This window comes from Nuphar pumila, chromosome 12 (assembly GCF_984573655.1).
Source record: "Nuphar pumila chromosome 12, dmNupPumi1.hap1.1, whole genome shotgun sequence".
NCBI lineage: Eukaryota > Viridiplantae > Streptophyta > Magnoliopsida > Nymphaeales > Nymphaeaceae > Nuphar > Nuphar pumila.
Window position 1 is genome coordinate 45,639,289 of NC_143260.1, and position 9,645 is coordinate 45,648,933.

The 9,645-nt window shown below is 41.6% G+C and overlaps 1 pseudogene across 1 annotated transcript; it reads left to right on the plus strand.

Moving 5' to 3' along the window:
* Nucleotides 1-2,218: 2,218 nt before the first annotated feature.
* On the plus strand, nt 2,219-5,310 carry LOC149820864 (zinc finger CCCH domain-containing protein 66 pseudogene; annotated as a pseudogene). The gene is made up of 2 exons (XR_016426789.1): nt 2,219-2,491; nt 2,996-5,310. The product of XR_016426789.1 is annotated as a zinc finger CCCH domain-containing protein 66 pseudogene (transcript).
* The last annotated feature ends 4,335 nt before the right edge of the window (nt 5,311-9,645 follow it).

Sequence of the window (9,645 nt, forward strand, 5' to 3'; positions counted from 1 at the left end):
CCCCCATCTTCGAGAAATTATTTCTTCACTCCTCACTAGTAGACCTTGGTATATTGTCAGTTGAATCAGGCGGTGTTGAGGGAAGCGCTTGTTGAGATGCCCAGGTGAGAATTGGTTGCATGCGAGGGGCATTTGCTGAGAAAACCCAGAGGTTGTTGGCCTTGACCGACAATTATGTATGAGGTAAGCGGCTACAAAGATCTGTTTCAACGCCTGAGTGAGGCAACTTCATGCAGAGGGTCAACCCTATTGGTCGGTTATGACCTGAGACACTGGGAAACAACTTCTTGAGGATCATCAGAGGGAACTTAAGCTCTTGCACCACCATGGGTCTCAAACTCTGATGCAAGGTATCCCCAACTTCTCACCTCCACCACCAGTCTGTTATCACTGAATCCGTGTGTCAGAACAAAGGTTTTTGGGAGAAAGAGTCTACTCCACTGAACTGCTTTTGTGTCTGGTGGTTCGTCTTACCGAAGAGTAGTGAAACAAAGATGTTATGTCAGGAGGGTCTGATCGTCGAACCACCGAGTCTCTGATCTATTGTTTCTGGCTGACTCTCTAGAGAAGGGGGCAGCGGTAAAAAAAATTCTAGGGTTTGAGAAGGGTTGAGACCCTTCTCTTCCCTTTTGTATTTTTTTATATTTTATTAATATTGTTCTCTGAATTATAGTATTGTCCCTATGTTTTTTAGTAATTACTTCTATATCCACTATTAAGTGATTTACCTGTTTGCCCTTGCTCTTCTGTTGATTTCTAATTCTGCCCCTCTCTGACGTATTACTACTATACCCTTGTTGGTTTACTATTTTCTTGCTTGCGTCCTTTGTTTTTTTTTGAACAGAGGCTTCCAAAAACATACCTGTGCTCTAGAAAATACCTAAGACAGGCTCGTCTATTTTGATTTTTTTCAAAAAACCTCCTAAACTTTTCTATTTAACTCAAAAAGTTCTATATTTATTGTTTTAGGTTCTGGTTTGCTATTTTTTCATAAACGATTCTAAGTTTTTTGAAATCACAAAAAAGTGGTTCTTGTGTGCTGTTTACCTCATACCACTTTATTTCGATAAAATAAAGCTAAATTTGGATTGTACTTCATATTTTTGATAATTGCATGATTTATTTCTAGAGAATTAGATATTAATGTGCTTAGAAATCATATTAAGTACACAATATGATAGATATTTATGAGAAAGGTTTTTTTAATATTATGGAACACTTGATATTGAGTATATTTTTTTTCAAACAATCTTGATTAATATTGTGATATTTGTTTCATTATTGGATATTGGACACTTGCTTATAAAAAAAAAAGCTAAATCTGTTAGAACTATTATGCTTACTTATATGGATGATGATCTTATTAAGGTATCAGAGAATTATCCTAGGTTTAATGTTTGAAAGTAGAGTTGTTAAGTATGACATTAAATCAAAAACTCATATTCATATCAATACAACTCATGCAAAATGCAAAAGAATGATGATGTAGTTGATCATACTAACAAAATGCTTGTGATGGATAAAGATTTAGCTATTGTTAGGAATCTATGATCATGCAGAGTCTACCTCGAAATGAGGTTGGAGACCCGATAAAAAATTTATACTTCATGAGGCCAATATGGACAAGGATAAGATAATTAAAAACCCGGGTCACTCAGTCGGGTCGTTTGAGACTCGGATGAAGCTTTTTGGCCGTGCAGGGTGGGGGTGGGAGTCCGGATCGGGTGCAATCACATGGTACAAAATTTGTGTATTAATCCCTGATCGCCCTCCAGGACGCTAGCCTCACAAGTCCTGAGGATGAAGGGTGATCAGGTTGGTAAGGCACAAATATTTGTGCACCTGATCTTTTCACGTGGGTTGAGAGAGGGGCTTATCCACACACGGTCAAGAGAGAGAGAGAGAGAGAGAGAGAGAGAGAGAGAGAGAGAGAGACTTATCCACAAGCGGTCAATGCGTGTGGGCCGCTGCCACGCGACGAGGGAAGCAGGCTGATGCCTGCTCTGAGCTGTGAGGAAGGGAGGGTGCGATCTCGCACGTTAGACGAGACGCCCACCCAGGAAGAAACTCTCTCCTCGTTTCGCCCGTCCCTTTCAGAAAGTCGGTTCCCCTACCCCCATTTTTCCACATCCTTCCTTTTTTTCGCTGTCACCTTTTTCTCAACGAATCAGATAATTTGTAATTTCTTAATAGCTTTTGAAAATTTCCCCAAAAGCATTCTTTTTTTCTTTTTTTTTTTTAAATTTCTTAGTTGCTTTGACCGAGAGCGGAAAAGGAAGGCGGAAGGATGCTTCCTTCGTCCCCTGTTGTCGTCTCCTTTATTCAGCCCTTCTCCTCTTTCCTCCCTGCTTTCCTCTGCTCGAGGTAGAAGAAGGGGAGGGGTGGAGGGTCGGTGAGTGAGGTGTGTGTGAACTGGAGTGTGAGGGGCGCAGAGAGGGATAGAGAGAACCGCTCGTTCTCGCTTGTTTGTAGACCGTCATCTCCCTTCAAGGTAAATCCCCAACTCCTCTCTCTCTCTTCCTGTGGATACCCATCATTTCTTTTGCATTAAACTTGTGATCCTGTGTTACATGAATCATAACGCATGGAGAGGGCTTCCCTTATTTATTTCATTGGTTATATAGAAGTAAAGTTTTTTGTGGACAGATGGATTAGGTTGCTTCTTCTATAGGGGATTGGATAAATAGGAGATGGCGGTGTTATGTTTCCTCCTTTTTTTAAGTTTTTATCGTTTGCTTTCCTTTGTCATTTTGGTGTGGATTAGGTTCACGAACCGACATGGTGGCTCTTTTATTGCCATACCCTACCCTACCCGTCTTCCCTTGTTCCTCACCCTTGTCAATCCTAACTCTCACCTGCAAAAACCGTAAAATTCCCTCTGAGATAAGGCCCACCCCTCATTTCTCCTTCTCCTTGTGTTTGAATAAGAAGAAGAAGTTTGTGCGGTTTGGTGGTTGGTCGGATTATAAAGTTGTTTCGTTTGATTGCTGTGCAGGGTAAGAGAGCATGTGCGGAAGGCTAGAGTTTGTGAAGAAAGAGGGTTTTGAGGGTGGGATGGAGGGCGCGATGGGCTTCTGCGGTGACAACAGAGGCAGGATGGATGACTTATCCTGCAAGGCGAGCGCCTGTTCTGCCCTGCTCGAGCTATCGGCTTCCGATGACCTGATAGGGTTCAAGCAGGCCGTCGAAGAGGACGGTTCCGCCATCGACAAGGCCAGCTTCTGGTACGGCCCGTCCTTCCCCAGGAAGATGGGCTTCCTGCAGAGGACGCCGCTTATGATAGCTGCACTCTTCGGCAGCACCAATGTTCTCAAGTACATCCTCTCCACCTATACCACCTGCGGCATCGACCTGAACCGCGCTTCCGCCTCCGATGGAGCCACCGCCCTGCACTGTGCCGCTGCCAGTGGCTCGCCGGCGTCTGTACAGATCGTCAAGCTTCTGCTCGAGGCTTCGGCCGATGTTAATTCTGTTGATGCCAATGCAAACCGACCAGGGGACCTGATTGCAACCTCTTCCCCGGTGCTGTCCGACTCGATAGATGATCTGAAATCGTTGTTGAATGTTAACGGTGACGGGAAGTCGTCTCCGGTGGCTCGGACGCTCAAATCGGGGGCAGAGAAGAAGGAGTACCCAGTCGATCTCTCCATGCCTGATATCAAGAATGGCATGTACACCACAGATGAGTTCAGGATGTATACCTTCAAGGTGAAACCCTGCTCCAGGGCCTACTCGCACGATTGGACCGAGTGCCCCTTTGCGCACCCGGGCGAGAACGCGAGGCGGAGGGACCCCAGGAGGTACCACTACAGCTGCGTCCCGTGCCCTGACTTCAGGAAGGGTGCTTGCCGCAGGGGTGATGCTTGTGAATACGCTCATGGTGTGTTCGAGTGCTGGCTCCACCCTGCACAGTATCGAACCAGGTTGTGCAAAGATGAGACCAACTGCAGCAGGCGCGTCTGCTTCTTTGCCCATAAGCCAGAAGAGCTCCGATCCTTGTATCCTTCCACCGGCTCTGCCCTCCCTTCTCCGAGGTCGATGGCACTCGACTCGCCCTTATTGAGCCCATTGACACTTAATTCGCCTTCTGTTCTCTTGGGTACTCCGCCAATGTCACCCTCCGCCAGCGTTGGCTCTGCTTGGCAATTGGGCGGTGCTAGTGGCCTGCAGTCAAGCAGGCTTAGGGCGGCGCTTAGTGCTCGTGACTTGACGATGGATGATCTTGTTGAATTGGAGGGTCAGAAGCAACTTCTTGACGATCTAGCCGCAGCTGCGGCCTCCTCGCCGCCGCTTCAGCAATCCCGGATTGGCTCTCTTGCTGCTGCTAGTGTGCTTGCTTCATCTGTGGGCAGCCGCAGTGGGAAGTACAGGAACATACCCGGATCTGCTATGCAATCTGCTAACCTTGAAGACATGTTTACCTCTGATGTGCTGTCCCAAATGGCCGCTGTCGATTCTGCTCTGTCCCTGAAAGCAGCTGCCATGGCCCAAATGCAGTCAACGATGCGTCCGAATCTCAATTATGGTGTCCCTTCTTCTCCTGTGAGGGCCTCTTCGCCCCATCTAGGAATGGATCTGAGCAGTGGGTCTTCTTCGTCGATGTCCCCTGCATTGGCCACGGCGGTCATGAATTCGTCTAGGGCTGCTGCGTTTGCTAACCGCAGCCAGAGTTTCTGTGATCGAGGAGCAGCGGGGGTTGCTGATGGAAGGGCGCCTTCTGCATCATCGAAGCTGTCTGATTGGGGCTCTCCCAATGGGAAACTGGATTGGGGGGTTCAGGGGGAGGAGCTCAACAAGCTGAGGAAGTCTGCGTCGTTTGCTATCCGTAGCAGCAGGGGGTCTACTGCTAACGAACCCATGGCAGAGGACCCAGATGTATCTTGGGTGCAGTCGTTGGTGAAGGACGGACCTACAAGCTATGGGTTCGAGGGATTGAGCCAGAGTGGGCTGCAGCACGGTTTTCATGGCTCGGATGTCTCGGCTTCTGCTGCCGGGTTTGTGCCTTGGGTTGATCAGTTGTATATGGAGCAGGAGCAGATGGTGGCGTAAATGATCGTCCGTAGCCCACATTTTTTCGTTAATCAATTCGTTAAATTTTACAATTGCAAAATATTTGTTACCGAGAGAACATAGGTACTCTGGATCAGCCCTTTAAGGAGGAAGTGAAGCATCAAAGGGAGGGTAATTTGCCCATGATCATTACATTAATTCGCGGTGTTTCTTTTTCTTCTACTTTTTTTCTTTAACATATGTAGCTAGTTCATCAAATATCTTATAGCTGTCTTGTTCTAGGGCACTTGTTTCATTCTATATGTTTCTGATCACGAAGGGATGCAGTCGGTAGTAGATCAAGAGTTTTCTGCTACCGTCATTAATTAGTAAATTTGTAAATTTACATATACATATTGATACTTCAATCTTTTATGTTAAAAAAAAAAATTCCATCTTTTCTATTTCGGAGATACGAGAGCCTTGAGTTAAACATAAATGGTTGGCAACGAGGATGCTGGTTGGGCGTCATTGAATGCTGGATTATTTGTTTGGTTTGAGTGCTCTAATTCTTCTTCATATAAAATATCTATTTGATAGGTTTTGGTTGTAACGACTCTAAATGGATTTTTAAAAAATATAATTCTTTTCTAATAATTGCGAAAAACCTTTCAAAGATCAGGGAACATTACAAATTTAATATTTACAATTTATCAACTATTTCAGACATAAAATAAATTTAAATCATGAACTGAAATTGAATTAACTTAATTTAATAGTCTCAATGAAGTTGAATAGACAGAATGATTTTGGTTCATATCGCCGACCCCAATTGTTTTGAGATGAAGGCACCCCAATTGTTTTGGGATGAAGGCGTAGAACATTCATGTCTGTTAGAACTTGAGACATCATATCCATAACCCTCTAGTCTTTCAGCAAGTGAGTTACATCATCACAAGTTATATCATCACATAGTCTTAGCGTTTGAAAAATATTAAAAAAAGAAGATAAAAATCGAAGTTCTCATACGAGATTCTTTAAATTTTCAACAGTAGTAAAGAAATAACATAAAATAAATCATGCATAGATTTAAGAAAAAATCATAGATAATATATCATCAGAACAAATTTATCATCTAGGCAGTTCAAAGTACTCAACAATTTCATGCTAAATCAATCATTTATAAATGCATGAAATTAATGCTAAACATTTAAGGATGCATTAATACATTTTAAGTTAAATTATCACAATTGTTTTTACAGGCATATTCCTATTTAATGCACACAAATTTAATTTTACTCTTACAAACCTGCATATACTAAATATGGGCAAAGTTTTCGAGGTTTAAGGTAGTTACCAGTCATAGCTTAACACACAAATTTTATTTTAATTATTAGATTGTATATTTGTTCTTCGACCGATATTAGGAATCATCACCGTCAATTGAAACATTAAGAATCATCACTTAATATCGGGACATCAAGGAAAGCATTATCCATTGACGCTACTTTCTTGGTATATTAGGAACGATAACTGAGTCAACAACATCACTTCCATGCAAAGTGGCTTAAAGTTTCTTACAATCGTGGTCGTGAACACGAACCACACATTGAGTTCTTAGGGACAACAAATGCACACAGTGTTTAGTATTCTTACAGTCTTTCATGACCGTCATCCAAGGTTCTCTTTTTTAGAGAGATACCAGGAAAACCAATTATGCAAATCCACATATAATAATAAATTCGAGCCCTTGCCCCATCAAATTCAATAGTGTAATTAATTCAGGAAAACCAATTTGGACCTAGGTGGAGGATCCAAATTAATCAACCCACATGAGTTTGTTTTACACCTAGTAGATCGTGAAGTCATTTGTATTTGGATCTTAACGAAGATCCAAACGGGTCAACCCACACAAGTTCGTTTAGAACCGATTCGTGTGAATCCATAATTTGGATCTTTAATTTGTTTCTCTTTGGATCTTTAATTGGTTTGGGTCTTGAGTACAATAACCATCTCAAATGGGTTGTACACACATGAGAATGGTGGATTGGATTTGGGTCCAAGGACCCAAATGATTTACCAAAACAATCACTTTCCCTGTTTTACCAACCCATCATTTCACTCACCCATCACTTCCCCCTTTTCACTCACTTCATATCCCCTAATTTATGAACATCCTTTCCCCACTTTCACGCACGATTTCATACCCATCACCCATTAAAAATATTCCTCACAAACGTGTCTCTCTCTCTTAAAAATGTACTTTCGTCTCTCTCATACTCTCACTTTTCTCTCTCTCTCTCTCATACCCTCATCTCTCTCACTCACTCGATCTCTTGTCTTTCTCTCTTGTTGTGAGGGTGTATATAACGTATGGTTTTTTTTCAATATTTATCTCAATTTTTTATAATATCTGGATAATGAAATTTTTGAGGCATATTTTATGACTTTTAAGTATAAGGTTGTACTTGTATCAAATTTAAAAAAAAAAGTTTTATTTCGTCAAAAGCGAAATTGAAACGAGTTTGGGACATGCCCGACAAGTTTTGGAGGCAAAATAATCATTTTTGAAAAGTTACGAGGACCGTTACGACCTGAGGATCATAGTCATCCAAAGCTTTGTTGACCGACTCAAAGACATGTCGGTCATTAACTTTTGGCTTATTGATATTTTCTTCATGGTAGAGATTTATGTGAAAATATCATAATTATAAGGATGGTTTTTTGGACCTAGTCACATTAACTAAATTAAAATCTAGTTGGTGAAATTAAGACCCTAACCAAACCAGTTCTAGCTTATACCTAGATTGGATCACATAAGATTCAACCCATGTCCAAAATCCACCCATGGGTTTTTTCTTATTAACTAAATTAAACATGTGTACATAGCTTGGATATTTTTCAATGAAGTTTATTTAGAATTTTCTCTAATATTCGTTCTTGATTTGTATTCTTGTTCACTGAGGGAACATATTTATCCATTGCCTCTCTTTCATGCCCATCATCGACTTGGAGAGAACACCTTTTGTCTCTCTCTTGTCGTCGACCCCCATCCACCTCACGCTTCCCTATATATTCGACCAGGAGAGATACTCTCTCTCCCTCCAACATTGCACATGCTTTTTTTTAGAGTCATGCCTCACACCCAGCTCGCTAGAATTCGTAGAACTGTTCTCTGTGAAAGTTTGGATTCTATCAGTGACATTAGAGTCCCTGCCTCAAAATCCATGCAACCTTAATGATCCCGGAGACCATGCCGATAACATCCAAATCTCATGACCATGATATGCATTCATGCATTCATGTAACCAATAGTTCAATGATTGACGTGCATATTATGCACTCTTGCATTTTCATAAAGTGGAACATGTCAATTCTCATGGCCTTTCCAGTGTGTATCACACACACGCATGCATCTCAGTCAACTCATTGTCTTGAATCAACTAGTCAATCACATGACCAATTTTCACATCTTTTTCATTTACATATATGCTCATATGCAATGACATTTATAAACATTAGCAATCTACATGTCTACATCGTTATGTTTATTCACACGACAAAAGTGATTCTAAGAATCTAATGTATTGTTTCTTTTGATTATCTTAGACCATCTAATATAATGGAAGGTATAGCCATCTAGAAACAACCATCGGGGTGTTCAATATGCTATTAGTTTTAGTATTTTTTTGAAGGCTTAAATGGGTCTATTATGTGCGATCAACCCTGTAGTACAACGGTTGGGAGATGGACTCATGGTCATTGTATTGACCTATGCCTGATACATCATCGGGCATGCATTCCTAATTCTACAGAGTTGTGGTCCTACTGCTTATGACTCGCTAGTAGATCTGTTCCCTAACCTTCGTGGGATGGAGACAATAAGTGCCTCGATTGGGATGGGCCTAGATCTCGGAGAACCCGAATTCTCTGATGCCTCATAAGGATTGTGGTCCAAGGTTATCCTTTATTACGGTTATGGGTCACATTTTCAGTGTCATTATTTCACATGATAATCATCTCATGCCCTCATGCTTGATTCACTCAGCCATGCGTTTATGCATGACTCATTTATAATATGCTCTTATGCATGATTCATCTGTAATATGTTCTTATGCATGAAACATGACATAATTCATCTATGCTCTTGTGCATGGTACATGTCACATTTAATTTATGCCTTCATGCATGATTCATGATGCAATTCATCCATGCCCTTATGAATGATTCATTTATAGCATGCTCATATCATATGTTATGCTATGATGCATGACATACATAATGCATACACAATTCATATCGTTCGCATGTCCTATTTTCATGCATGACATGCATTCCCACCTTATAGGAGTCTTATTCGTTTGATAAAAAGGGGTGTGAGACCTCTCTCTCAATCAAGAGAGAGAGAGAGAGAGAGAGAGAGAGAGAGAGAGAGAGAGAGAGAGAGAGCAATGTGTGGCCTGCACCTCTTTTGGACCTTCTCCATCAACGTCTCCTTCTTCTTCTTCTTTCTTTGTCGTTGAATCTAGCAAGAAAAGGTACAAGTCTTTCCTCTTGAGACTTGATAGGTGAAGGACTTAGCCTAAATCGTATCATGCATGGGTTTGAGAAAATGATCAAATCTATGTATTTATTCACAAATTTCTGATTTCTCTT